At 55.7% G+C, this 27,784-nt stretch overlaps 1 protein-coding gene across 4 annotated transcripts in view; it reads right to left on the bottom strand.

The window, feature by feature from the left end:
* NUMA1 (nuclear mitotic apparatus protein 1) overlaps window positions 1–27,410 on the bottom strand; it is a 107,234-nt gene extending 79,824 nt beyond the window's left edge. For 3 of the 4 annotated variants that reach the window (XM_075337660.1, XM_075337658.1, XM_075337661.1), the window contains exon 1: window positions 27,263–27,410. The gene's annotated coding sequence lies outside the window, so the exon portion shown is untranslated. Of the gene's footprint in view, window positions 1–3,211; window positions 3,398–27,262 lie in introns of those variants that run through there. The other variant, XM_075337659.1, reaches the window with a different exon arrangement.
* Between the last annotated feature and the right edge of the window lie 374 nt (window positions 27,411–27,784).

Genomic DNA, 27,784 nt, shown 5'->3' with positions numbered 1-27,784 from the left:
AGAACAATCCCCAGGCAGCTAAAACGTCACAGAATGTCACCCACTGCACCCCCCAACTGCCCCCACTACCCTCTGCTGGTGATTAGCAGCACCCCGCCCCCTCCTATCCTGGTTATAGGGCACCCTGCCAGCCCCCTCAAGTGATTAGCAGCACCCCCAACTCTCTCTCCTGGTGATTAGCAGCACCTCCCCCCCTCTTCTCCTGGTGTTTAGCAGCACCCCCCCTGGTGATTAGCAGCGCACCCCCCCTCCTGGTGATTAGCAGCGCACCCCCCTCCTGGTGATTAGCAGCGCACCCCCCCGCTCCTGGTGATTAGCAGCGCACCACCCCCCCTCCTGGTGATTAGCAGCGCCCTTCCCCCCCCTCCTGGTGATTAGCAGCGCCCTTTCCCCCCCCCCTCCTGGTGATTAGCAGCACCCTCCCCCCCCCCTCCTGGTGATTAGCAGCACCCCCCCCCCCCTCCTGGTGATTAGCAGCACCCTCTCCCCCCCCCCCTCCTGGTGATTAGCAGCACACTCCCCATCCCCCCCCCCTCCTGGTGATTAGCAGCACACTCCCCATACCCCCCCCTCCTGGTGATTAGCAGCACACTCCCCATCCCCCCCCCTCCTGGTGATTAGCAGCACACTCCCCATCCCCCCCCTCCTGGTGATTAGCAGCACACTTCCCATCCCCCCCCTCCTGGTGATTAGCAGCACACTCCCCATACCCCCCCCTCCTGGTGATTAGCAGCACACTCCCCATCCCCCCCCTCCTGGTGATTAGCAGCACACTCCCCATACCCCCCCCCTCCTGGTGATTAGCAGAACACTCCCCATCCCCCCCCCTCCTGGTGATTAGCAGCACACTTCCCATCCCCCCCCTCCTGGTGATTAGCAGCACACTCCCCATCCCCCCCCTCCTGGTGATTAGCAGCACACTCCCCATACCCCCCCCCTCCTCCTGGTGATTAGCAGCACCCTCCCCCCCCCCCTCTCCTGGTGATTAGCAGCACCCTCCCCCCCCCCTCTCCTGGTGATTAGCAGCACCCTCCCCCCCCCCTCTCCTGGTGATTAGCAGCACCCTCCCCCCCCCTCTCCTGGTGATTAGCAGCACCCTCCCCCCCCCCTCTCCTGGTGATTAGCAGCACCCTCCCCCCCCCCTCTCCTGGTGATTAGCAGCACCCTCCCCCCCTCTCCTGGTGATTAGCAGCACCCTCCCCCCCTCTCCTGGTGATTAGCAGCACCTCCCCATCCCCCCCTCTACTGGTGATTAGCAGCACCTCTCCATCCCCCCCCCCTCCTGGTGATTAGCAGCACACCCCCCCCCCCTCCTGGTGATTAGCAGCACCCTCCCCATACCCCCCCCCCCCTCCTCCTGGTGATTAGCAGCACCTCCCCATCCCCCCCTCTACTGGTGATTAGCAGCACCTCCCCCCCTCCTGGTGATTAGCAGCAAACCTGGTGATTAGCAGCACCCTCCCCCCCCCTCCTGGTGATTAGCAGCAACCCCCCCCCCTCTCCTGGTGATTAGCAGCAACCTCCCCCCCCCCTCTCCTGGTGATTAGCAGCACCCTCCCCCCCCCCCTCTCCTGGTGATTAGCAGCAAACCTGGTGATTAGCAGCACCCTTCCCCCCCCCCCTCCTGGTGATTAGCAGCAAACCTGGTGATTAGCAGCACCCTTCCCCCCCCCCTGGTGATTAGCAGCACCCCCCCCCCCCTCCTGGTGATTAGCAGCACCCTCCCCCCCCTCTCCTGGTGATTAGCAGCACCCTCCCCCCCCCTCTCCTGGTGATTAGCAGCACCCTCCCCCCCCCCTCTCCTGGTGATTAGCAGCACCCTCCCCCCCCCTCTCCTGGTGATTAGCAGCACCCTCCCCCCCCCTCTCCTGGTGATTAGCAGCACCCTCCCCCCCCCTCTCCTGGTGATTAGCAGCACCCCCCCCCCCCTCTCCTGGTGATTAGCAGCACCCTCCTCCCCCCCCTCTCCTGGTGATTAGCAGCACCCTCCTCCCCCCCCTCTCCTGGTGATTAGCAGCCCCCTCCCCCCCCCTCTCCTGGTGATTAGCAGCCCCCTCCCCCCCCCCTCTCCTGGTGATTAGCAGCACCCTCCCCCCCCCCTCTCCTGGTGATTAGCAGCACCCTCCCCCCCCCCTCTCCTGGTGATTAGCAGCACCCTCCTCCCCCCCCTCTCCTGGTGATTAGCAGCACCCTCCTCCCCCCCTCTCCTGGTGATTAGCAGCCCCCTCCCCCCCCCTCTCCTGGTGATTAGCAGCCCCCTCCCCCCCCCTCTCCTGGTGATTAGCAGCACCCTCCCCCCCCTCTCCTGGTGATTAGCAGCACCCTCCCCCCCCCTCTCCTGGTGATTAGCAGCACCCTCCCCCCCCCTCTCCTGGTGATTAGCAGCACCCTCCCCCCCCTCTCCTGGTGATTAGCAGCACCCTCCCCCCCCTCTCCTGGTGATTAGCAGCACCCTCCCCCCCCCCTCTCCTGGTGATTAGCAGCACCCTCCCCCCCCCCCCTCTCCTGGTGATTAGCAGCACCCTCCCCCCCCCTCTCCTGGTGATTAGCAGCACCCTCCCCCCCCCCTCTCCTGGTGATTAGCAGCACCCTCCCCCCCCCCTCTCCTGGTGATTAGCAGCACCCTCCTCCCCCCCTCTCCTGGTGATTAGCAGCCCCCTCCCCCCCCCCTCTCCTGGTGATTAGCAGCAAACCTGGTGATTAGCAGCACCCTTCCCCCCCCCCCCCTTCTGGTGATTAGCAGCACCCTCCCCCCCCTCCTGGTGATTAGCAGCAAACCTGGTGATTAGCAGCACCCCCCCCTCCTGGTGATTAGCAGCAAACCTGGTGATTAGCAGCACCCTCCCCTGCCCCCTCCTGGTGATTAGCAGCACCCCCCCCACCCCCCTCCTGGTGATTAGCAGCACCCCCCCCCCCTCCTGGTGATTAGCAGCACCCTTCCCCCCCCCCCCCCTTCTGGTGATTAGCAGCACCCTCCCCCCCCTCCTGGTGATTAGCAGCAAACCTGGTGATTAGCAGCACCCCCCCCTCCTGGTGATTAGCAGCAAACCTGGTGATTAGCAGCACCCTCCCCTGCCCCCTCCTGGTGATTAGCAGCACCCTCCCCACCCCCCTCCTGGTGATTAGCAGCACCCCCCCCCCTCCTGGTGATTAGCAGCACCCCGCCTCCCAGTTCCCCTCATTCTCCACCACATAGGGTCTGAGGACTCACTGTGACCGGTGAGAGCGCCGCCCGCACCCGGGGAGTGGCCCGGGAGGACTTTGCACAGTTCAGTTCCCCTCACAGGGCAGAGCTGCCGCCCGGGGCCTGGCGGGGGGCGAGCGGGACCCCCCGAGCAGCTTCCATGGCAGATCAGCTTGTGTTTGCATGCCAGCTCCCGGCATGCTCCGGGGCAGTGACGTGGAGGATTGTGGGAGGAGGGAGCAGCGCAGCGGAGCTGAATGGCGGCTGCGTCGGGACGGTCCGCGCAATCCACGCCCAGACCACAACTCCCAGCATGCCCCGGGCGCGGCTGCCTACCGCTCTGTGCGTGGCGGGCCTGTCCCCAGAGGCCGGGGCATGCTGGGATTTGTAGTCTCAACACAGCTTGAAGGAGGGAGAAATAACGGAGGAAAGAAGAAAGGGAAGGCGGGAGGAGAGGGGGAGCTAGGCCCGCTATAGCGCTGCATCCGCGGCAGTGCGGTGCTGGAGACCCCGCTCACAGCCGCCCCCCGGATCCGGCCGCATACCAGAGCCCGCAGTGTAAAGTATAGGGGGTACCTGCCCCCCCCATACCAGAGCCCGCAGTGTAAAGTATAGGGGGTACCTGCCCCCCCCATACCAGAGCCCGCAGTGTAAAGTATAGGGGGTACCTGCCCCCCCCATACCAGAGCCCGCAGTGTAAAGTATAGGGGGTACCTGCCCCCCCATACCAGAGCCCGCAGTGTAAAGTATAGGGGATACCTGCCACCCCCATACCAGAGCCTGCAGTGTAAAGTATAGGGGGTACCTGCCCCCCCATACCAGAGCCCGCAGTGTAAAGTATAGGGGGTACCTGCCCCCCCCATACCAGAGCCCGCAGTGTAAAGTATAGGGGGTACCTGCCCCCCCATACCAGAGCCCGCAGTGTAAAGTATAGGGGGTACCTGCCCCCCCATACCAGAGCCCACAGTGTAAAGTATAGGGGGTACCTGCCCCCCCATACCAGAGCCCACAGTGTAAAGTATAGGGGGTACCTGCCCCCCCCATACCAGAGCCCGCAGTGTAAAGTATAGGGGGTGCCTGCCCCCCCATACCAGAGCCCGCAGTGTAAAGTATAGGGGGTACCTGCCCCCCCATACCAGAGCCCGCAGTGTAAAGTATAGGGGGTACCTGCCCCCCCATACCAGAGCCCGCAGTGTAAAGTATAGGGGGTACCTGCCCCCCCATACCAGAGCCCGCAGTGTAAAGTATAGGGGGTACCTGCCCCCCCATACCAGAGCCCGCAGTGTAAAGTATAGGGGGTACCTGCCCCCCCATACCAGAGCCCGCAGTGTAAAGTATAGGGGGTACCTGCCCCCCCCATACCAGAGCCCGCAGTGTAAAGTATAGGGGGTACCTGCCCCCCCCATACCAGAGCCCGCAGTGTAAAGTATAGGGGGTACCTGCCCCCCCATACCAGAGCCCGCAGTGTAAAGTATAGGGGGTACCTGCCCCCCCATACCAGAGCCCGCAGTGTAAAGTATAGGGGGTACCTGCCCCCCCATACCAGAGCCCGCAGTGTAAAGTATAGGGGGTACCTGCCCCCCCATACCAGAGCCCGCAGTGTAAAGTATAGGGGGTACCTGCCCCCCCATACCAGAGCCCGCAGTGTAAAGTATAGGGGATACCTGCCCTCCCATACCAGAGCCTGCAGTGTAAAGTATAGGGGGTACCTTCCTCCCCCCCCCCCATATACCAGAGCCCGCAGTGTAAAGTATAGGGGGTACCTGCCCCCCCATACCAGAGCCTGCAGTGTAAAGTATAGGGGATACCTGCCCCCCCCATACCAGAGCCCGCAGTGTAAAGTATAGGGGGTACCTGCCCCCCCCATACCAGAGCCCGCAGTGTAAAGTATAGGGGGTACCTGCCCCCCCATACCAGAGCCCGCAGTGTAAAGTATAGGGGATACCTGCCCCCCCATACCAGAGCCCGCAGTGTAAAGTATAGGGGGTACCTGCCCCCCCATACCAGAGCCCGCAGTGTAAAGTATAGGGGATACCTGCCCCCCCATACCAGAGCCCGCAGTGTAAAGTATAGGGGGTACCTGCCCTCCCATACCAGAGCCCGCAGTGTAAAGTATAGGGGGTACCTGCCCCCCCCATACCAGAGCCCGCAGTGTAAAGTATAGGGGGTACCTGCCCCCCCCCCACCCCGCATACCAGAGCCCGCAGTGTAAAGTATAGGGGATACCTGCCCCCCCATACCAGAGCCCGCAGTGTAAAGTATAGGGGGTACCTGCCCCCCCCCCCCCGCATACCAGAGCCTGCAGTGTAAAGTATAGGGGATACCTGCCCCCCCCCATACTAGAACCCGCAGTGTAAAGTATAGGGGGTACCTGCCCCCCCATACCAGAGCCCGCAGTGTAAAGTATAGGGGATACCTGCCCCCCCATACCAGAGCCCGCAGTGTAAAGTATAGGGGGTACCTGCCCCCCCATACCAGAGCCCGCAGTGTAAAGTATAGGGGATACCTGCCCCCCCATACCAGAGCCCGCAGTGTAAAGTATAGGGGGTACCTGCCCCCCCATACCAGAGCCCGCAGTGTAAAGTATAGGGGGTACCTGCCCCCCCATACCAGAGCCCGCAGTGTAAAGTATAGGGGGTACCTGCCCCCCCCCCCCGCATACCAGAGCCTGCAGTGTAAAGTATAGGGGATACCTGCCCCCCCCCCATACTAGAACCCGCAGTGTAAAGTATAGGGGGTACCTGCCCCCCCATACCAGAGCCCGCAGTGTAAAGTATAGGGGATACCTGCCCCCCCATACCAGAGCCCGCAGTGTAAAGTATAGGGGGTACCTGCCCCCCCATACCAGAGCCCGCAGTGTAAAGTATAGGGGATACCTGCCCCCCCATACCAGAGCCCGCAGTGTAAAGTATAGGGGGTACCTGCCCCCCCATACCAGAGCCCGCAGTGTAAAGTATAGGGGGTGCCTGCCCCCCCATACCAGAGCCCGCAGTGTAAAGTATAGGGGGTGCCTGCCCCCCCATACCAGAGCCCGCAGTGTAAAGTATAGGGGGTACCTGCCCCCCCCCCGCATACCAGAGCCTGCAGTGTAAAGTATAGGGGATACCTGCCCCCCCCCCCCATACTAGAACCCGCAGTGTAAAGTATAGGGGGTACCTGCCCCCCCATACCAGAGCCCGCAGTGTAAAGTATAGGGGATACCTGCCCTCCCATACCAGAGCCCGCAGTGTAAAGTATAGGGGATACCTGCCCTCCCATACCAGAGCCCGCAGTGTAAAGTATAGGGGATACCTGCCCCCCCATACTAGAGCCCGCAGTGTAAAGTATAGGGGATACCTGCCCTCCCATACCAGAGCCCGCAGTGTAAAGTATAGGGGATACCTGCCCTCCCATACCAGAGCCCGCAGTGTAAAGTATAGGGGATACCTGCCCCCCCATACTAGAGCCCGCAGTGTAAAGTATAGGGGATACCTGCCCTCCCATACCAGAGCCTGCAGTGCAAAGTATAGGGGATACCTGCCCCCCCATACTAGAGCCCGCAGTGTAAAGTATAGGGGGTACCTGCCCCCGCATACCAGAGCCTGCAGTGTAAAGTATAGGGGATACCTGCCCTCCCATACCAGAGCCCGCAGTGTAAAGTATAGGCGATACCTGCCCCCCCCCCATACTAGAACCCGCAGTGTAAAGTATAGGGGATACCTGCCCTCCCATACCAGAGCCTGCAGTGCAAAGTATAGGGGGTACCTGCCACCGCATACTAGAGCCCGCAGTGTAAAGTATAGGGGATACCTGCCCCCCCCCCCATACTAGAACCCGCAGTGTAAAGTATAGGGGGTGCCTGCCCCCCCATACCAGAGCCCGCAGTGTAAAGTATAGGGGGTACCTGCCCCCCCATACCAGAGCCCGCAGTGTAAAGTATAGGGGGTACCTGCCCCCCCCGCATACCAGAGCCTGCAGTGTAAAGTATAGGGGATACCTGCCCCCCCATACTAGAACCCGCAGTGTAAAGTATAGGGGATACCTGCCCTCCCATACCAGAGCCTGCAGTGCAAAGTATAGGGGGTACCTGCCACCGCATACTAGAGCCCGCAGTGTAAAGTATAGGGGATACCTGCCCCCCCCCCATACTAGAACCCGCAGTGTAAAGTATAGGGGGTACCTGCCCCCCCCATACCAGAGCCCGCAGTGTAAAGTATAGGGGGTACCTGCCCCCCCGCATACCAGAGCCTGCAGTGTAAAGTATAGGGGATACCTGCCCCCCCATACTAGAACCCGCAGTGTTAAGTATAGGGGATACCTGCCCTCCCATACCAGAGCCTGCAGTGCAAAGTATAGGGGGTACCTGCCACCGCATACTAGAGCCCGCAGTGTAAAGTATAGGGGATACCTGCCCCCCCCCATACTAGAACCCGCAGTGTAAAGTATAGGGGGTACCTGCCCCCCCATACCAGAGCCCGCAGTGTAAAGTATAGGGGGTACCTGCCCCCCCCATACCAGAGCCTGCAGTGTAAAGTATAGGGGGTACCTTCCTCCCCCCCCCCCATATACCAGAGCCTGCAGTGTAAAGTATAGGGGGTACCTGCCCCCCCATACCAGAGCCCGCAGTGTAAAGTATAGGGGATACCTGCCCCCCCATACCAGAGCCCGCAGTGCAAAGTATAGGGGGTACCTGCCCCCCCATACCAGGGCCCGCAGTGTAAAGTATAGGGGGTACCTGCCCCCCCCCCGCATACCAGAGCCCGCAGTGTAAAGTATAGGGGGTACCTGCCCCCCCCCCGCATACCAGAGCCCGCAGTGTAAAGTATAGGGGGTACCTGCCCCCCCCCATACTAGAGCCCGCAGTGTAAAGTATAGAAATATAGTGGGTACCTGCCCCCCCCCCCCCCCCGCATACCAGAAGCCTGCAGTGTAAAGTATAGGGGGTACCTGCCCCCCGCATACCAGAGCCTGCAGTGTAAAGTATAGGGGGTACCTGCCCCCCCCCCCCCGCATACCAGAGCCTGCAGTGTAAAATATAGGGGGTACCTGCCCCCCCCGCATACCAGAGCCTGCAGTGTAAAGTATAGGGGGTACCTGCCCCCCCCGCATACCAGAGCCTGCAGTGTAAAGTATAGGGGGTACCTGCCCTGCCCCCCCCCCCCCCCCGCATACCAGAGCCTGCAGTGTAAAGTATAGGGGGTACCTGCCCCCCCCCCCCCGCATACCAGAGCCTGCAGTGTAAAGTATAGGGGGTACCTGCCCCCCCACCCCGCATACCAGAGCCCGCAGTGTAAAGTATATGGGATACCTGCTTTCCCCCCCCCCCTCGCATACAAGAGCCCGCAGTGTAAAGTATAGGGGGTACCTGCCCCCCCATACTAGAGCCCGCAGTGTAAAGTATAGAAATATAGGGGGTACCTGCCCCCCCATACTAGAGCCCGCAGTGTAAAGTATAGAAATATAGGGGGTACCTGCCCCCCATACCAGAGCCCGCAGTGTAAAATATAGGGGATACTTATCCCCCGCATACCAGAGCCCGCAGTGTAAAGTATAGGGGGTACCTGCCCCCCCATACTAGAGCCCGCAGTGTAAAGTATAGAAATATAGGGGGTACCTGCCCCCCCATACCAGAGCCCGCAGTGTAAAGTATAGGGGATACCTCCCCCCCTCCACATACCAGAGCCTGCAGTGTAAAGTATAGTGGGTACCTGCCCCCCCCCGCATACGAGAAGCCTGCAGTGTAAAGTATAGGGGATACCTCCCCCCCTCCACATACCAGAGCCTGCAGTGTAAAGTATAGGGGATACCTGCCCCCCGCAGTGTAAAGTATATGGGAAACTTATCCCCCGCATACCAGAGCCCGCAGTGTAAAGTATAGGGGATACCTGCCCCCTGCAGTGTAAAGTATATGGGATACTTATCCCCCGCATACTATAAGAGACTGTATATTCAGTTTATGCAGTGCCTAGAAAAAGTATTCATACCCTGTGATCTTTACCACATTTTAGCCACAAACAAGTGCAGTTTATTGTTATTTATGTGATAAACTCTAAGTACAAGTATTTGTAGAATGTAAAGGAAATGATACCTGGGTTTTCTAAATAATTTTTTTTTAAAAAATAAAATGTGAAAATTGGGCCGTGCATTTGTATTCAGCCCCCGGAGTCAGTATTTTGTAGGACCACCTTTCTCTGTCTTTTGGGGTCTCTGCAGCTTTGCACATCTAGAGGTGACAATTTCTTCTTTGCACACGAACTCTCGCTCACTGAGATTGGATGGAATCGTGTGTGAGCAGTTATCGGAGCAGAGGGTCCACCCCCCCTCATTGAGGCTGATGACCCCTCCACTCTCATTGGAGCTGAGGGTCCATTCCCCGTCATTGGAGCTAATGACCCCCCCCACTCTCATTGGAGCTGAGGGTCCATCACCTGTCATTGGAGCTAATGACCCCCCCCCACTCTCATTGGAGCTGAGGGTCCATCACGCGTCATTGGAGCTGATGACCCCACCTCATTGAAGCAGAGGGCCCACCCAATCTGATTAGAGCAGAAGACCGCACACTCTCATAGAAGCAGAGAGCCCCCCCCCCCCAACTCTCATCGGAGCAGAGCCGCCCCCACCCCAACATGTTGAAATAGATCTCTGATCAGATCAGAACAAAGGAGAAGTAATTGGCCTGAATGCAATATAGGTGGCAGAAAACTAACCTTGCACATCACCCTGATAACACCATCCCCACTGTCACACATGGTGGTGACAGCATCCTGCTGGGGAAAGGTTTTTCTTCAGCAGGGGCAGGTAAACTGGTCAGAGGTGATGGATGGAGCTAAATACAGGACAATCCTGGAGGAAAACCTGTTAGAGGCTGCAGAAGACGTGAGACTGCGACGTAGGTTCACCTTCCAGCTGCACAACAACCCTCAACATCCTGCAGAGCCACAATGGAGGGTTCAGATCAGAGCATCGATGTGCAAAGCTGGAGACAGTCCCCAAAATACAGAGGAGTGGTCCTACAAAGTAACGACTCCGGAGACGAATATAAATGCACCTCACAATTGAATATTTTTTTTATGTATTTAGAAAATGCGATACATTCCCGCTACACGTCACAGAGCCTTGTTACTTAGAGTAAATATCACATGAAATCACAATAACTTACAGGCAAGTTTGTGGGTGTAATGTGGAAAAAAGTGAAAGACTTCACAAGGTATGAATACTTTTTTCAAGCCATGTACAGTTGTGCTCAAAAGTTTACACACCCCGGCAGATTTTTTGCTTTCTTGGCCTTTTTCAGAGATCATGACTGATAACATACAATTGGTTTTTCCGCTCATGGTCAGTGGCCGGGTGAAACCATTTATTGTTTTCTCTTAAATCATGACGACAACCAAAAACCTCCAAATGTCCCTGATGAAAAGTTCTCACACCCCGGTGATTGTGGCTGATAACATGCACAGGAGGTGACATCCTCGCCTGTGACCTGTCTGCCTGTAATCAGTGTGTGCATAAAAGCTGAGTGATTTCTGGGATCCAGACAGACTCTGGCATCTTTCCTCCAGACACTGACGTTTCTGGATTGTGAGTCATGGGGAAAGCAAAAGAATTGTCAACAGATCTACGGTAAAAGATAGTTGAACTGTATAAAACAGGAAAGGGATAGAAAAAGATATCCAAGGAATTGATAATGCCGGTCAGCAGTGTTCAGACTGTGATTAACAAATGGAAAATCAGGGGCTCTGTAAAAACCAAACCACGATCAGGTGGATGAACAAAAATATCAGCCACAACCGCCAGGAAAAGTGTTCAGGATGTAAAGAAAACCCCACAAATAACATCAGCTGAAATATGGGTCTCACTGAAAACTAGCGGTGCGGCTGCTTCAAGAGGCACAATAAGGAAAGACGTGAAGAAAAACGAGCGGCCCAGAGACGAGCCCCCCCAAGCGGCTCAGAGACGAGCCCCCCCAAGCGGCCCAGAGACGAGCCCCCCCAAGCGGCCCAGAGACGAGCCCCCCCAAGCGGCCCAGAGACGAGCCCCCCCCCCCCAAGCGGCCCAGAGACGAGCCCCCCCCCCCCCAAGCGGCCCAGAGACTAGCCCCCCCCAAGCGGCCCAGAGACGAGCCCCCCCAGCGGCCCAGAGACGAGCCCCCCCAGCGGCCCAGAGACAAGCCCCCAAATGGCACAGAGAGACAAGCCTCCATACGGCACAGAGACGAGCCTCCAAACTTCTGGAACAAGGTAATTTGAAGTGATGAGACCAAAATTGAACTTTTTGGCCACAACCATAAACGTTACATTTGGAGAGGTGTCAACAAGGCCTATGATGAAAGGAACACCATTCCTACAGTAAAGCACGGAGGTGGATCACTGATGATGTGGGGATGTGCGAGTTACACAGAAAACTTGGTCAAAGTTGAAGGAAAGATAAATGCAGCGCGTTATCAGCAAATACTGGAGGCAAATTTGCACTCTTCAGCCAGGAAGCTGCACATGGGACCTACTTGGACGTTCCAACATAACGATCCAAAACACAAAGCCAAGTCAACCTGTCATTGGCTACAGCAAAACAAAGTGAATGTTCTGGAGTGGCCATCTCAGTCTCCTGACCTCAATCTCATTGAGCCGCTCTGGGGAGAACTCAAGAGCGCAGTTCATGCAAGAATTTACAGGAACTGGAGGCACCAAGAAGAATGGGCAGCGTCACCATCTGACCAAAAAGAATGGGCAGCGTCACCATCTGACCAAAAAGAATGGGCAGCGTCACCATCTGACCAAAAAGAATGGGCAGCGTCAAAATCTGAGGAAATAAAGAGCCTCATCCAAAACTACCACAAAAGACTTCAAGCTGTCATTGATGTTAGAGGGGGAAACACACAGTATTAAGAACTGGGGGATGGGAACTTTTCATCAGGGTCATTTAGATGTTTTTGGTTGACATTATGATTTATTTAGAGAAAACACAGTAGATGACAATAAATGGCTTCACCGGACCACTAACCATGAGCGGAAAAAAAAAAGATTGTGCGTGATCATTCATATTCTCTGAAAAAAGGCCAAGAAAGCAAAAAAAAAAAAATCTGCTGGGGTCTCTAAACTTTTGGGAATAACGGTACGCACAGTCAGCATCTCTTTCCAAGCCCAGCAGACTGCACGGTGCCCATGGACCAGGTGGTAAAGCTCCCATGCAGAAGATACAGCGAGAGCAGCACAACACCCAGAAAGTCAACACCACAGGGAGGTAAACGGCAGCGCCACCTACTGCCCAAGGGAGGCAGTGCAGCCGCTACTCAGGAATTACACGGTGTGATAGAACATGAAGTTGCAAAAAGAAAAAAAGAAAAATGTAGCAAGCAAACACCGGCCGGAGCCAGCCACAGCAGCAAGGCGGTCAGGACCAATAGTTACATTATAAAACACCGAGAAGATAACGCCGCTCACCAGCCGGGATCTCCCCCAACCCAAAGCCCGAGAAGATACTGCCGCTCATCAGCCGGGATCTCCCCCAACCGAGAAGATAATGCCGCTCATCAGCCGGGATCTCCTCCAACCCAAAGCCCGAGAAGATAATGCCGCTCATCAGCCGGGATCTCCCCCAACCGAGAAGATAACGCCTCTCATCAGCCGGGATCTCCCCCAACCGAGAAGATAACGCCTCTCATCAGCCGGGATCTCCCCCAACCCAAAGCCCGAGAAGATAATGCCGCTCATCAGCCGGGATCTCCCCCGACCGAGAAGATAATGCCGCTCATCAGCCGGGATCTCCCCCAACCCAAAGCCCGAGAAGATAATGCCGCTCATCAGCCGGGATCTCCCCCAACCCAAAGCCCGAGAAGATAATGCCGCTCATCAGCCGGGATCTCCCCCAACCCAAAGCCCGAGAAGATAATACCGCTCATCAGCCGGGATCTCCCCCGACCGAGAAGATAATGCCGCTCATCAGCCGGGATCTCCCCCAACCCAAAGCCCGAGAAGATAAAGCCGCTCATCAGCCGGGATCTCCCCCGACCCAAAGCCCGAGAAGATAATGCCGCTCATCAGCCGGGATCTCCCCCAGACCCAAAGACCGAGAAGATAATGCCGCTCATCAGCCGGGATCTCCCCCGACCCAAAGACCGAGAAGATAATGCCGCTCATCAGCCGAGATCTCCCCCGACCCAAAGACCGAGAAGATAATGCCGCTCATCAGCCGGGATCTCCCCCGACCGAGAAGATAATGCCGCTCATCAGCCGGGATCTCCCCCAACCCAAAGCCCGAGAAGATAATGCCGCTCATCAGCCGGGATCTCCCCCGACCCAAAGACAGAAGATAATGCCGCTCATCAGCCGGGATCTCCCCCGACCCAAAGCCCGAGAAGATAATGCCGCTCATCAGCCGGGATCTCCCCCGACCCAAAGCCCGAGAAGATAATGCCGCTCATCAGCCGGGATCTCCCCCGACCCAAAGCCCGAGAAGATAATGCCGCTCATCAGCCGGGATCTCCCCCGACCCAAAGACTGAGAAGATAATGCCGCTCATCAGCCGGGATCTCCCCCAACCCAAAGCCCGAGAAGATAACGCCGCTCATCAGCCAGGATCTCCCCCGACCCAAAGCCCGAGAAGATAATGCCGCTCATCAGCCGGGATCTCCCCCAGACTCTGATAAAGTGATGGACCTTAAATAATTGTCATCTTTGGACTTAAAAGTAATTACATTAATCACAATCAAAAATCTTCACTTGGCGGCAATTGTTTGTTAACGTTACATCACAGGAACCCCTCCATTTACATCCCCCCATATACACCACAGGCACCCCTCCGTTATACCCATAAACTATACAGCCCCCCCCCCCATACATCGGGGTCACCTCCAGGGCTGTGGAGTCGGTATAAAATGGAGCGACTGCAAAAATAAATAATAAATTGGGTCCAGCGTTCAGTACAGAATGTGATGAAGATTTTTCCATAAGAATTCGGGAAAGTTATGAAATGTCCTATAAACGTCTGTTCCTGATCAAAGAATCCCGGCTTTTAATAGAGCTGGATCAGTGCTGCACTAGATCCACTAGATCAGGGATCTGGAGATTGCTCCCAAGGATGGACCAGACTTCTGCAAGTCCAGATTCTCCTCCTGAGATCTTGGCCGATTTCTTTTGACTTTCCCATGATGCAACACAATGAAGCCGTGTGTGTCAGTTGTGCATTACAATACATCCACAGGTGCGTCTGTAATTAACTCACATGTTGCCAATAAACCTAACAGAAGCTTCCAAAGACATGACATCATCATATGGGCGGTCCCATATTATAAGCACAGTACTCAGACTAGTTTCACACATCCGGCTTTTCGCTGGTTTGTCGGATTCGGCTCACGCCAGTACAGTGTGTACAGTACAATGGCAGCGCGACAAGCACCGGTCACATGACCCAGAAGTCACGGCGCTGCCATTGTACTGTATACACTGTACTGGCGTGAGCCGAATCCGGCAAACCAGCGAAAAGCCGGATGTGTGAAACCAGCCATAGTGTATGGAAACTTCTCACTTTGCAGACAGTAATAAAAATGCCTGAAAACATTCTCTCTCATAATTCTGGCATTTGGCAAAAATAAATAATTTTGGATCCTAATTGACCGAAAATGGGAGAAAAACCTGCAGATGTGTCTGTATACAGAGCGGAGGGAAAAACCTGCATTTGTGTCTGTATAGAGAGCGGAGGGAAAAACCTGCAGATGTGCCTGTATAGAGAGCGGAGGGAAAAGCCTGCAGATGTGCCTGTATAGAGAGCGAAGGGAAAAACCTGCAGATGTGTCTATATAGAGTGGCGGGAAAAACCTGCAGATGTGCCTTTATAGAGAGTGGCGGGAAAAACCTGCAGATGTGCCTTTATAGAGTGGCGGGAAAAACCTGCAGATGTGCCTTTATAGAGAGTGGCAGGAAAAACCTGCAGATGTGCCTTTATAGAGAGTGGCGGGAAAAACCTGCAGATGTGCCTTTATAGAGTGTCGGGAAAAACCTGCAGATGTGCCTTTATAGAGTGGCGGGAAAAACCTGCAGATGTGCCTTTATAGAGGAGGGAAAAACCTGCAGATGTGTCTGTATAGAGAGCGGAGGGAAAAACCTGCAGTTGTGTCTGTATAGAGAGCGGAGGGAAAAACCTGCAGTTGTGTCTGTATAGAGAGCGGAGGGAAAGAAGGGTTTACACCAGAGGTCTCAAACACGCGGCCCGTGGGCCACATGAGGCCCCTCAGGCTGCTTTGTGCGGCCCCCAGGCCCGTGCCCCTGTTGAATCGCGGCCGGTGCAGGAGCCACTGTCTGCTCTTTGTTTTGCTGGCGTGCGCTCTCAGAGTAAAGCGCTCTGTGCATAACTATTCCTCCAATGGACACTGCCTGACGTCAGCTGCTCACCTCTGATTGGCGGACGGCTACGGCTAGGTTGGAAACGTGCACAAAGAGCTGGACTCTGCACGTGCAGCGCCGGCAAAACAATCATCTGACATAAAATCACTGACATTGGCTGCGGCTCCTGCACCGGCCGCGATAGTCACCGGGGGCATGGCCTGCAGACAGGAAGAAGCAGAGATGAGGCAGCCGAGGGAGCGCGGGGCAGGTGAGAAGAATGGGGTGTTGGTTTTTTTGTGTGTGTGTATGTGAAGGACGGCACATTGAGGGTATGTGCGCACGTTGCTTTTTTGCTGCTTTTTCTTCTGCGCTGTTTAATGCCAAAATGGATGTGTTCTTCTATTCAAGCAAAGTCTATGGGAATTTGGGTTTCTTGTTCACACTATGTTGTTCAAAATGCTGCCTTTTTGTGGCAGAACTTTGGTCAAAAACTCAGCTTTTCAAAGAAGCAACATGTCAATTGTTTTTGCCATTTGGGTTTTGCACTGAAAAGCTGAGTTTTTGACCAAAGTTCCGCCACAAAAAGGCAGCATTTTGAACAACATAGTGTGAACAAGAAACCCAAATTGCCATAGACTTTGCTTGAATAGAAGAACACATCCATTTTGGCATTAAACAGCGCAGAAGAAAAAGCAGCAAAAAAGCAGGTAAAAAGCAACGTGCGCACATACCCTAACCCCTTAGCGACCTATGATGTACTGGGTACGTCATGACTCCCTGGTACTTAAGGACCCATGACATACCCAGTACGTCATGGCGAGATCGCGGCCCCGGTGGCTCAGTGGCTGCGATTGCTGCAAATACCTTAGATTCGGGGAGGAGGGGCCCTCTGCCTGACCTCAGAAGGGGTGGTGTCTCCTCCCCGGACCTACGGAGGCTGTGATTGGCTGATGAACGCCGCTCAGCTAATCACAGGCACTGTAATGTTTCAGCTATTGAAAATGGCTGAAACATTGAAATCCAGCCATGATCAGTGCAGCTGTAGCACCGATCATTGGCTGGAGCTGAGTGTATTCTGCTTCACCCGCCCCCAGCTCTGATTGGAGAGACCGGTCTTGTGACCAATCTCTCCAATCACTGTGGATCTGGAGCCGGAGATCGCCCCCTCAGCTTCACTCCGGCGTCTGTGGAAGGTGAGGAGAGTGATCGGTAAGTTATAGCCACTGCCCCCTTTCAGCCGCCGCCACATTACTATAGGATGGGGACAAGGTGGGCACATTACTATAGGATGGGGAACATTACTATAGGATGGGGACATTACTACTAGAGGACAATGAAGGGCACTATACTATAGGCTGGGGACAAGGCTGGGGACATTACTATAGGCTGGGGACAAGGCTGGGGACATTACTATAGGCTGGGGACAAGGCTGGGGACATTACTATAGGCTGGGGACAAGGCTGGGGACATTACTATAGGCTGGGGACAAGGCTGGGGACATTACTATAGGCTGGGGACAAGGCTGGGGACATTACTATAGGCTGGGGACAAGGCTGGGGACATTACTATAGGCTGGGGACATTACTATAGGCTGGGGACAAGGCTGGGGACATTACTATAGGATGGGGACAAGGCTGGGGACATTACTATAGGCTGGGGACAAGGCTGGGGACATTACTATAGGCTGGGGACAAGGCTGGGGACATTACTATAGGATGGGGACAAGGCTGGGGACATTACTATAGGCTGGGGACATTACTATAGGATGGGGACAAGGCTGGGGACATTACTATAGGATGGGGACAAGGCTGGGGACATTACTATAGGATGGGGACATTACTACAGGATAGGGAGATTGCTACAAGGGGACAAGGATGGGGAACATTACTATAAGATGGGGACAAGGATGGAAGCATTACTACAGGATGGGGACAAGGTGGGCACATTTCGATAAGATGGGGACATTACTATAGGATGGGGATTAGGATGAGCACATTACTGTGGGATGGGGACCAGGATGGAGCACAATACTACAAGGGGACAAGGATGGGCACATTACAACAAGATGGGGAACATTACTAAAAGATGTGTCAAAATTTCTATATATTGCTAATTGTAACACTATTAGTTACAAGAAAGGGATACAATGTAAACCCCCCCCCTCAAAATAAGGCCCGTTTCACACGTCAGTGTAAAACACGCACATGTCCCTGCGTGTGCCGTGAATTACGGCACACATGGGTTGTCTAAGTGCAATCCGGGCTCCGTTCTCCGTGGCCCGTGATTGCACTTAGAGATTAACTCACCTGTGTGCGCTCCCGCTCTCCATGGTGCTGATCGCTCCCGCGGTGCAGCATCCGGCCGGCGCTGACCCCCGCAGCAGCTGCTTCCGGGTCGGCTGTGTCGCGCATCATGAATATGCGCGACAGTAATGAGCCGGCTCAGAAGCAGCAGGGAGAACGGGCTGCAGAGGACATCGCTGGAGCCGGGTGAATAAAAATGATTTTTATTTTAAAAGCACGTTTTTTTCTGGCACGTGTTTCACGGATCACACCACTGCGTGGTCCGTGGGACGTCAGTGATGCCAGAAAAAAATGGACATGTCTCCGTGCAGCAATCACGCACACGCGGGTACGCCGCAGGAGACACGTGCAGTGAAAAATCACTGACGTGTGAGCAGACCCATTCATTATAATGTGTCTGCGTAGGTCAGTGATTCTGGTACGTATAAAAAAAGCACAAACGTCCCAGAATCACTGACGCGTGAAAGGGGCCTAAGGCATGACTTTTTTTCACCAATTTTTTTTTTATATGTAAACAAAGAATGTGCACATTTGTTATAATAAACAAGTGAAAAATGTTCAAAATCAGTGATCCAAAGGTGTGTAAAAACAAATATATATATGGTACAAATAAAAATGTCACTTTGTCCTGCAAAGAATGCGGCCCCCCAAATTATTTTTCCCCTCTGTGCGGCCCATACACCCAGCCGAGTTTGAGACCCCTGATTTACACTGTATGAGGGAGTCGGAATCAGGGAACTTGAGGAGTCGGAGTTGGAGGTTTGGCTCACACCGACTCCACAGACCTGGTGACATCCCCCTGCCTCATACACCTGGGGGGGGCTCCCCCTCATATTACACCGGTATCTCCGGGGGTGGGGGGGCTACACCGGGGGGTTCCCTCCCCTATATATACACACGGGGACCCCCTCATATACATTAGTATCTCCGGGGTCCCCTCCCCTAATATACACTGGGACCCCTCATATACACCGCTATCTCCGGGGTCCCCTCCCCTATATATACAGGGGGCCCCCCTCATATACACCGCTATCTCCGGGGTCCCCTCCCCTATATATACACTGGGGGATCCCCTCATATCCACCAGTATCTCCGGGGTCCCCTCGCCTATATATACACTGGGGGATCCCCTCATATACACCAGTATCTCCGGGGCCCCCTCGCCTATATATACACTGGGGGATCCCCTCATATCCACCAGTATCTCCGGGGTCCCCTCCCCTATATATACACTGGGGGATCCCCTCATATCCACCGCTATCTCCGGGGTCCCCTCCCCTATATATACACTGGGTGATCCCCTCATATCCACCAGTATCTCCGGGGTCCCCTCCCCTATATATACACTGGGGGATCCCCTCATATACACCGCTATCTCCGGGGTCCCCTCCCCTATATATACACTGGGGGATCCCCTCATATACACCGCTATCTCCGGGGTCCCCTCCCCTATATATACACTGGGGGATCCCCTCATATACACCGCTATCTCCGGGGTCCCCTCCCCTATATATACACTGGGGGATCCCCTCATATACACCAGTATCTCCGGGGTCCCCTCCCCTATATATACACTGGGGGATCCCCTCATATACACCAGTATCTCCGGGGTCCCCTCCCCTATATATACACTGGGGGATCCCCTCATACACCAGTATCTCCGGGGTCCCCTCCCCTATATATACACTGGGGGATCCCCTCATACACCAGTATCTCCGGGGTCCCCTCCCCTATATATACACTGGGGGATCCCCTCATATACACCAGTATCTCCGGGGTCCCCTCGCCTATATATACACTGGGGGATCCCCTCATATACACCAGTATCTCCGGGGTCCCCTCGCCTATATATACACTGGGGGATCCCCTCATATACACCAGTATCTCCGGGGTCCCCTCGCCTATATATACACTGGGGGATCCCCTCATATACACCAGTATCTCCGGGGTCCCCTCGCCTATATATACACGGGGGTCCCCTCATATCCACCAGTATCTCCGGGGTCCCCTCGCCTATATATACACTGGGGGATCCCCTCATATACACCAGTATCTCCGGGGTCCCCTCGCCTATATATACAGGGGGCCCCCCTCATATACACCGCTATCTCCGGGGTCCCCTCCCCTATATATACAGGGGGCCCCCCTCATATACACCGCTATCTCCGGGGTCCCCTCCCCTATATATACACTGGGGGATCCCCTCATATCCACCAGTATCTCCGGGGTCCCCTCGCCTATATATACACTGGGGGATCCCCTCATATACACCAGTATCTCCGGGGCCCCCTCGCCTATATATACACTGGGGGATCCCCTCATATCCACCAGTATCTCCGGGGTCCCCTCGCCTATATATATACACTGGGGGATCCCCTCATATCCACCGCTATCTCCGGGGTCCCCTCGCCTATATATACACTGGGGGATCCCCTCCCACTCATACACCAGTATCTCCAGGGTCCCCTCCCCTATATATACACGGGGGTCCCCTCCTATACACCGCTATCTTCGGGGTCCCCTCCCCTATATATACACAGGGATCCCCTCATATCCACCGCTATCTCCGGGGTCCCCTCCCCTATATATACACTGGGTGATCCCCTCATATCCACCAGTATCTCCGGGGTCCCCTCCCCTATATATACACTGGGGGATCCCCTCATATACACCGCTATCTCCGGGGTCCCCTCCCCTATATATACACTGGGGGATCCCCTCATATACACCGCTATCTCCGGGGTCCCCTCCCCTATATATACACTGGGGGATCCCCTCATATACACCGCTATCTCCGGGGTCCCCTCCCCTATATATACACTGGGGGATCCCCTCATATACACCAGTATCTCCGGGGTCCCCTCCCCTATATATACACTGGGGGATCCCCTCATATACACCAGTATCTCCGGGGTCCCCTCCCCTATATATACACTGGGGGATCCCCTCATACACCAGTATCTCCGGGGTCCCCTCCCCTATATATACACTGGGGGATCCCCTCATACACCAGTATCTCCGGGGTCCCCTCCCCTATATATACACTGGGGGATCCCCTCATATACACCAGTATCTCCGGGGTCCCCTCGCCTATATATACACTGGGGGATCCCCTCATATACACCAGTATCTCCGGGGTCCCCTCGCCTATATATACACTGGGGGATCCCCTCATATACACCAGTATCTCCGGGGTCCCCTCGCCTATATATACACTGGGGGATCCCCTCATATACACCAGTATCTCCGGGGTCCCCTCGCCTATATATACACGGGGGTCCCCTCATATCCACCAGTATCTCCGGGGTCCCCTCGCCTATATATACACTGGGGGATCCCCTCATATACACCAGTATCTCCGGGGTCCCCTCGCCTATATATACAGGGGGCCCCCCTCATATACACCGCTATCTCCGGGGTCCCCTCCCCTATATATACAGGGGGCCCCCCTCATATACACCGCTATCTCCGGGGTCCCCTCCCCTATATATACACTGGGGGATCCCCTCATATCCACCAGTATCTCCGGGGTCCCCTCGCCTATATATACACTGGGGGATCCCCTCATATACACCAGTATCTCCGGGGCCCCCTCGCCTATATATACACTGGGGGATCCCCTCATATCCACCAGTATCTCCGGGGTCCCCTCGCCTATATATATACACTGGGGGATCCCCTCATATCCACCGCTATCTCCGGGGTCCCCTCGCCTATATATACACTGGGGGATCCCCTCCCACTCATACACCAGTATCTCCAGGGTCCCCTCCCCTATATATACACGGGGGTCCCCTCCTATACACCGCTATCTTCGGGGTCCCCTCCCCTATATATACACAGGGATCCCCTCATATCCACCGCTATCTCCGGGGTCCCCTCCCCTATATATACACTGGGTGATCCCCTCATATCCACCAGTATCTCCGGGGTCCCCTCCCCTATATATACACTGGGGGATCCCCTCATATACACCGCTATCTCCGGGGTCCCCTCCCCTATATATACACTGGGGGATCCCCTCATATACACCGCTATCTCCGGGGTCCCCTCCCCTATATATACACTGGGGGATCCCCTCATATACACCGCTATCTCCGGGGTCCCCTCCCCTATATATACACTGGGGGATCCCCTCATATACACCAGTATCTCCGGGGTCCCCTCCCCTATATATACACTGGGGGATCCCCTCATATACACCAGTATCTCCGGGGTCCCCTCCCCTATATATACACTGGGGGATCCCCTCATACACCAGTATCTCCGGGGTCCCCTCCCCTATATATACACTGGGGGATCCCCTCATACACCAGTATCTCCGGGGTCCCCTCCCCTATATATACACTGGGGGATCCCCTCATATACACCAGTATCTCCGGGGTCCCCTCGCCTATATATACACTGGGGGATCCCCTCATATACACCAGTATCTCCGGGGTCCCCTCGCCTATATATACACTGGGGGATCCCCTCATATACACCAGTATCTCCGGGGTCCCCTCGCCTATATATACACTGGGGGATCCCCTCATATACACCAGTATCTCCGGGGTCCCCTCGCCTATATATACACGGGGGTCCCCTCATATCCACCAGTATCTCCGGGGTCCCCTCGCCTATATATACACTGGGGGATCCCCTCATATACACCAGTATCTCCGGGGTCCCCTCGCCTATATATACAGGGGGCCCCCCTCATATACACCGCTATCTCCGGGGTCCCCTCCCCTATATATACAGGGGGCCCCCCTCATATACACCGCTATCTCCGGGGTCCCCTCCCCTATATATACACTGGGGGATCCCCTCATATCCACCAGTATCTCCGGGGTCCCCTCGCCTATATATACACTGGGGGATCCCCTCATATACACCAGTATCTCCGGGGCCCCCTCGCCTATATATACACTGGGGGATCCCCTCATATCCACCAGTATCTCCGGGGTCCCCTCGCCTATATATATACACTGGGGGATCCCCTCATATCCACCGCTATCTCCGGGGTCCCCTCGCCTATATATACACTGGGGGATCCCCTCCCACTCATACACCAGTATCTCCAGGGTCCCCTCCCCTATATATACACGGGGGTCCCCTCCTATACACCGCTATCTTCGGGGTCCCCTCCCCTATATATACACAGGGATCCCCTCATATCCACCGCTATCTCCGGGGTCCCCTCCCCTATATATACACTGGGTGATCCCCTCATATCCACCAGTATCTCCGGGGTCCCCTCCCCTATATATACACTGGGGGATCCCCTCATATACACCGCTATCTCCGGGGTCCCCTCCCCTATATATACACTGGGGGATCCCCTCATATACACCGCTATCTCCGGGGTCCCCTCCCCTATATATACACTGGGGGATCCCCTCATATACACCGCTATCTCCGGGGTCCCCTCCCCTATATATACACTGGGGGATCCCCTCATATACACCAGTATCTCCGGGGTCCCCTCCCCTATATATACACTGGGGGATCCCCTCATATACACCAGTATCTCCGGGGTCCCCTCCCCTATATATACACTGGGGGATCCCCTCATACACCAGTATCTCCGGGGTCCCCTCCCCTATATATACACTGGGGGATCCCCTCATACACCAGTATCTCCGGGGTCCCCTCCCCTATATATACACTGGGGGATCCCCTCATATACACCAGTATCTCCGGGGTCCCCTCGCCTATATATACACTGGGGGATCCCCTCATATACACCAGTATCTCCGGGGTCCCCTCGCCTATATATACACTGGGGGATCCCCTCATATACACCAGTATCTCCGGGGTCCCCTCGCCTATATATACACTGGGGGATCCCCTCATATACACCAGTATCTCCGGGGTCCCCTCGCCTATATATACACGGGGGTCCCCTCATATCCACCAGTATCTCCGGGGTCCCCTCGCCTATATATACACTGGGGGATCCCCTCATATACACCAGTATCTCCGGGGTCCCCTCGCCTATATATACAGGGGGCCCCCCTCATATACACCGCTATCTCCGGGGTCCCCTCCCCTATATATACAGGGGGCCCCCCTCATATACACCGCTATCTCCGGGGTCCCCTCCCCTATATATACACTGGGGGATCCCCTCATATCCACCAGTATCTCCGGGGTCCCCTCGCCTATATATACACTGGGGGATCCCCTCATATACACCAGTATCTCCGGGGCCCCCTCGCCTATATATACACTGGGGGATCCCCTCATATCCACCAGTATCTCCGGGGTCCCCTCGCCTATATATATACACTGGGGGATCCCCTCATATCCACCGCTATCTCCGGGGTCCCCTCGCCTATATATACACTGGGGGATCCCCTCCCACTCATACACCAGTATCTCCAGGGTCCCCTCCCCTATATATACACGGGGGTCCCCTCCTATACACCGCTATCTTCGGGGTCCCCTCCCCTATATATACACAGGGATCCCCTCATATCCACCGCTATCTCCGGGGTCCCCTCCCCTATATATACACTGGGTGATCCCCTCATATCCACCAGTATCTCCGGGGTCCCCTCCCCTATATATACACTGGGGGATCCCCTCATATACACCGCTATCTCCGGGGTCCCCTCCCCTATATATACACTGGGGGATCCCCTCATATACACCGCTATCTCCGGGGTCCCCTCCCCTATATATACACTGGGGGATCCCCTCATATACACCGCTATCTCCGGGGTCCCCTCCCCTATATATACACTGGGGGATCCCCTCATATACACCAGTATCTCCGGGGTCCCCTCCCCTATATATACACTGGGGGATCCCCTCATATACACCAGTATCTCCGGGGTCCCCTCCCCTATATATACACTGGGGGATCCCCTCATACACCAGTATCTCCGGGGTCCCCTCCCCTATATATACACTGGGGGATCCCCTCATACACCAGTATCTCCGGGGTCCCCTCCCCTATATATACACTGGGGGATCCCCTCATATACACCAGTATCTCCGGGGTCCCCTCGCCTATATATACACTGGGGGATCCCCTCATATACACCAGTATCTCCGGGGTCCCCTCGCCTATATATACACTGGGGGATCCCCTCATATACACCAGTATCTCCGGGGTCCCCTCGCCTATATATACACTGGGGGATCCCCTCATATACACCAGTATCTCCGGGGTCCCCTCGCCTATATATACACGGGGGTCCCCTCATATCCACCAGTATCTCCGGGGTCCCCTCGCCTATATATACACTGGGGGATCCCCTCATATACACCAGTATCTCCGGGGTCCCCTCGCCTATATATACACTGGGGGATCCCCTCATATCCACCAGTATCTCCGGGGTCCCCTCGCCTATATATACACTGGGGGATCCCCTCATATCCACCGCTATCTCCGGGGTCCCCTCCCCTATATATACACACTGGGGGATTCCCTCATATACACCGCTATCTCCGGGGTCCCCTCCCCTATATATACACTGGGGGATCCCCTCATATACACCAGTATCTCCGGGGTCCCCTCCCCTATATATACACTGGGGGATTCCCTCATATCCACCACTATCTCCGGGGTCCCCTCCCCTATATATACACTGGGGGATTCCCTCATATACACCGCTATCTCCGGGGTCCCCTCCCCTATATATACACTGGGGGATCCCCTCATATCCACCGCTATCTCCGGGGTCCCCTCCCCTATATATACACTGGGGGATCCCCTCATATACACCAGTATCTCCGGGGTCCCCTCCCCTATATATACACTGGGGGATCCCCTCATATACACCAGTATCTCCGGGGTCCCCTCCCCTATATATACACTGGGGGATCCCCTCATATACACCGCTATCTCCGGGGTCCCCTCCCCTATATATACACTGGGGGATCCCCTCATATACACCGCTATCTCTGGGGTCCCCTCCCCTATATATACACTGGGGGATCCCCTCATATACACCAGTATCTCCGGGGTCCCCTCGCCTATATATACACTGGGGGATCCCCTCATGCACCAGTATCTCCGGGGTCCCCTCGCCTATATATACACTGGGGGATCCCCTCATGCACCAGTATCTCCGGGGTCCCCTCCCCTATATATACACTGGGGGATCCCCTCATGCACCAGTATCTCCGGGGTCCCCTCCCCTATATATACACTGGGGGATCCCCTCATACACCAGTATCTCCGGGGTCCCCTCCCTTATATATACACTGGGGGATCCCCTCATATACACTGCTATCTCCGGGGTCTCCTCGCCTATATATACACTGGGGGATCCCCTCATATACACCGCTATCTCCGGGGTCCCCTCGCCTATATATACACTGGGGGATCCCCTCATATCCACCAGTATCTCCGGGGTCCCCTCGCCTATATATACACTGGGGGATCCCCTCATATACACCAGTATCTCCGGGGTCCCCTCGCCTATATATACACTGGGGGATCCCCTCATGCACCAGTATCTCCGGGGTCCCCTCGCCTATATATACACTGGGGGATCCCCTCATGCACCAGTATCTCCGGGGTCCCCTCCCCTATATATACACTGGGGGATCCCCTCATGCACCAGTATCTCCGGGGTCCCCTCCCCTATATATACACTGGGGGATCCCCTCATACACCAGTATCTCCGGGGTCCCCTCCCTTATATATACACTGGGGGATCCCCTCATATACACTGCTATCTCCGGGGTCTCCTCGCCTATATATACACTGGGGGATCCCCTCATATACACCGCTATCTCCGGGGTCCCCTCGCCTATATATACACTGGGGGATCCCCTCATATCCACCAGTATCTCCGGGGTCCCCTCGCCTATATATACACTGGGGGATCCCCTCATATCCACCGCTATCTCCGGGGTCCCCTCCCCTATATATACACTGGGGGATCCCCTCATATACACCGCTATCTCCGGGGTCTCCTCGCCTATATATACACTGGGGGATCCCCTCATGCACCAGTATCTCCGGGGTCCCCTCCCCTATATATACACTGGGGGATCCCCTCATATCCACCGCTATCTCCGGGGCCCCCTCGCCTATATATACACTGGGGGATCCCCTCATGCACCAGTATCTCCGGGGTCCCCTCCCCTATATATACACTGGGGGATCCCCTCATATCCACCGCTATCTCCGGGGTCCCCTCCCCTATATATACACTGGGGGATCCCCTCATGCACCAGTATCTCCGGGGCCCCCTCGCCTATATATACACTGGGGGATCCCCTCATATACACCAGTATCTCCGGGGTCCCCTCCCCTATATATACACTGGGGGATTCCCTCATATACACCGCTATCTCCGGGGTCCCCTCGCCTATATATACACTGGGGGATCCCCTCCCACTCGTATACACCAGGGCGTGCCCTCCCCCTCACATACACCGTCCGGTATCTCCCGGTTTCTCGCTCGGTGATGACGCAGATATAATTCCAGGCCTTCCCACGACCACAGGCCGCACCGGGCGCCGCCTCCGCTCACCTGCACCGGGAGGCCCCGCTCTCCGCCGTCCGCTGTCTCCTCACAGTCTGGGCCCGAATATTATTCAAACCCCGAGCCGCCGGCGGGCCAGGCCGCCATTGGCTGCACTCCGTCCGCGCGCCTACACGTGACGTCACCACCGACACACCGCCCCTTCACTGACGTCACCACACGGCCCTAACCAGAATAGGACACGCCCCCTGCTGCCTAACCAACCAATCAGCGCGTGATGTCATAGAGCTAGATGGAGGCGGCAGGGAGACAGGCACCGGGAGTGACCGGAGCACAGCAGTGAATAAGGGGGGCAATGAACCTCAACTCCCCAAAAAAGAACGTGAATAACACCATAGACTACAATGGGCAGGTGTGTGACAGTCACGGACGGAACACATACACGACACAGACGTGTGGATGAGGCTTTCTACCCAGCAGTGTAAGGAATGGCAGTATAGCGCCACCATCTGGTGCACTCACATACTACCAATATAACAGACCCTCAGCCATGAGGCGCCTCTGTGTGCC

This window comes from Anomaloglossus baeobatrachus, chromosome 2 (assembly GCF_048569485.1).
Source record: "Anomaloglossus baeobatrachus isolate aAnoBae1 chromosome 2, aAnoBae1.hap1, whole genome shotgun sequence".
In the NCBI taxonomy this organism is placed as follows: Eukaryota; Metazoa; Chordata; class Amphibia; order Anura; family Aromobatidae; genus Anomaloglossus; species Anomaloglossus baeobatrachus.
Note: the sequence above shows the minus strand (reverse complement) of the source record. Positions and strands in the feature narration are given on the sequence as shown.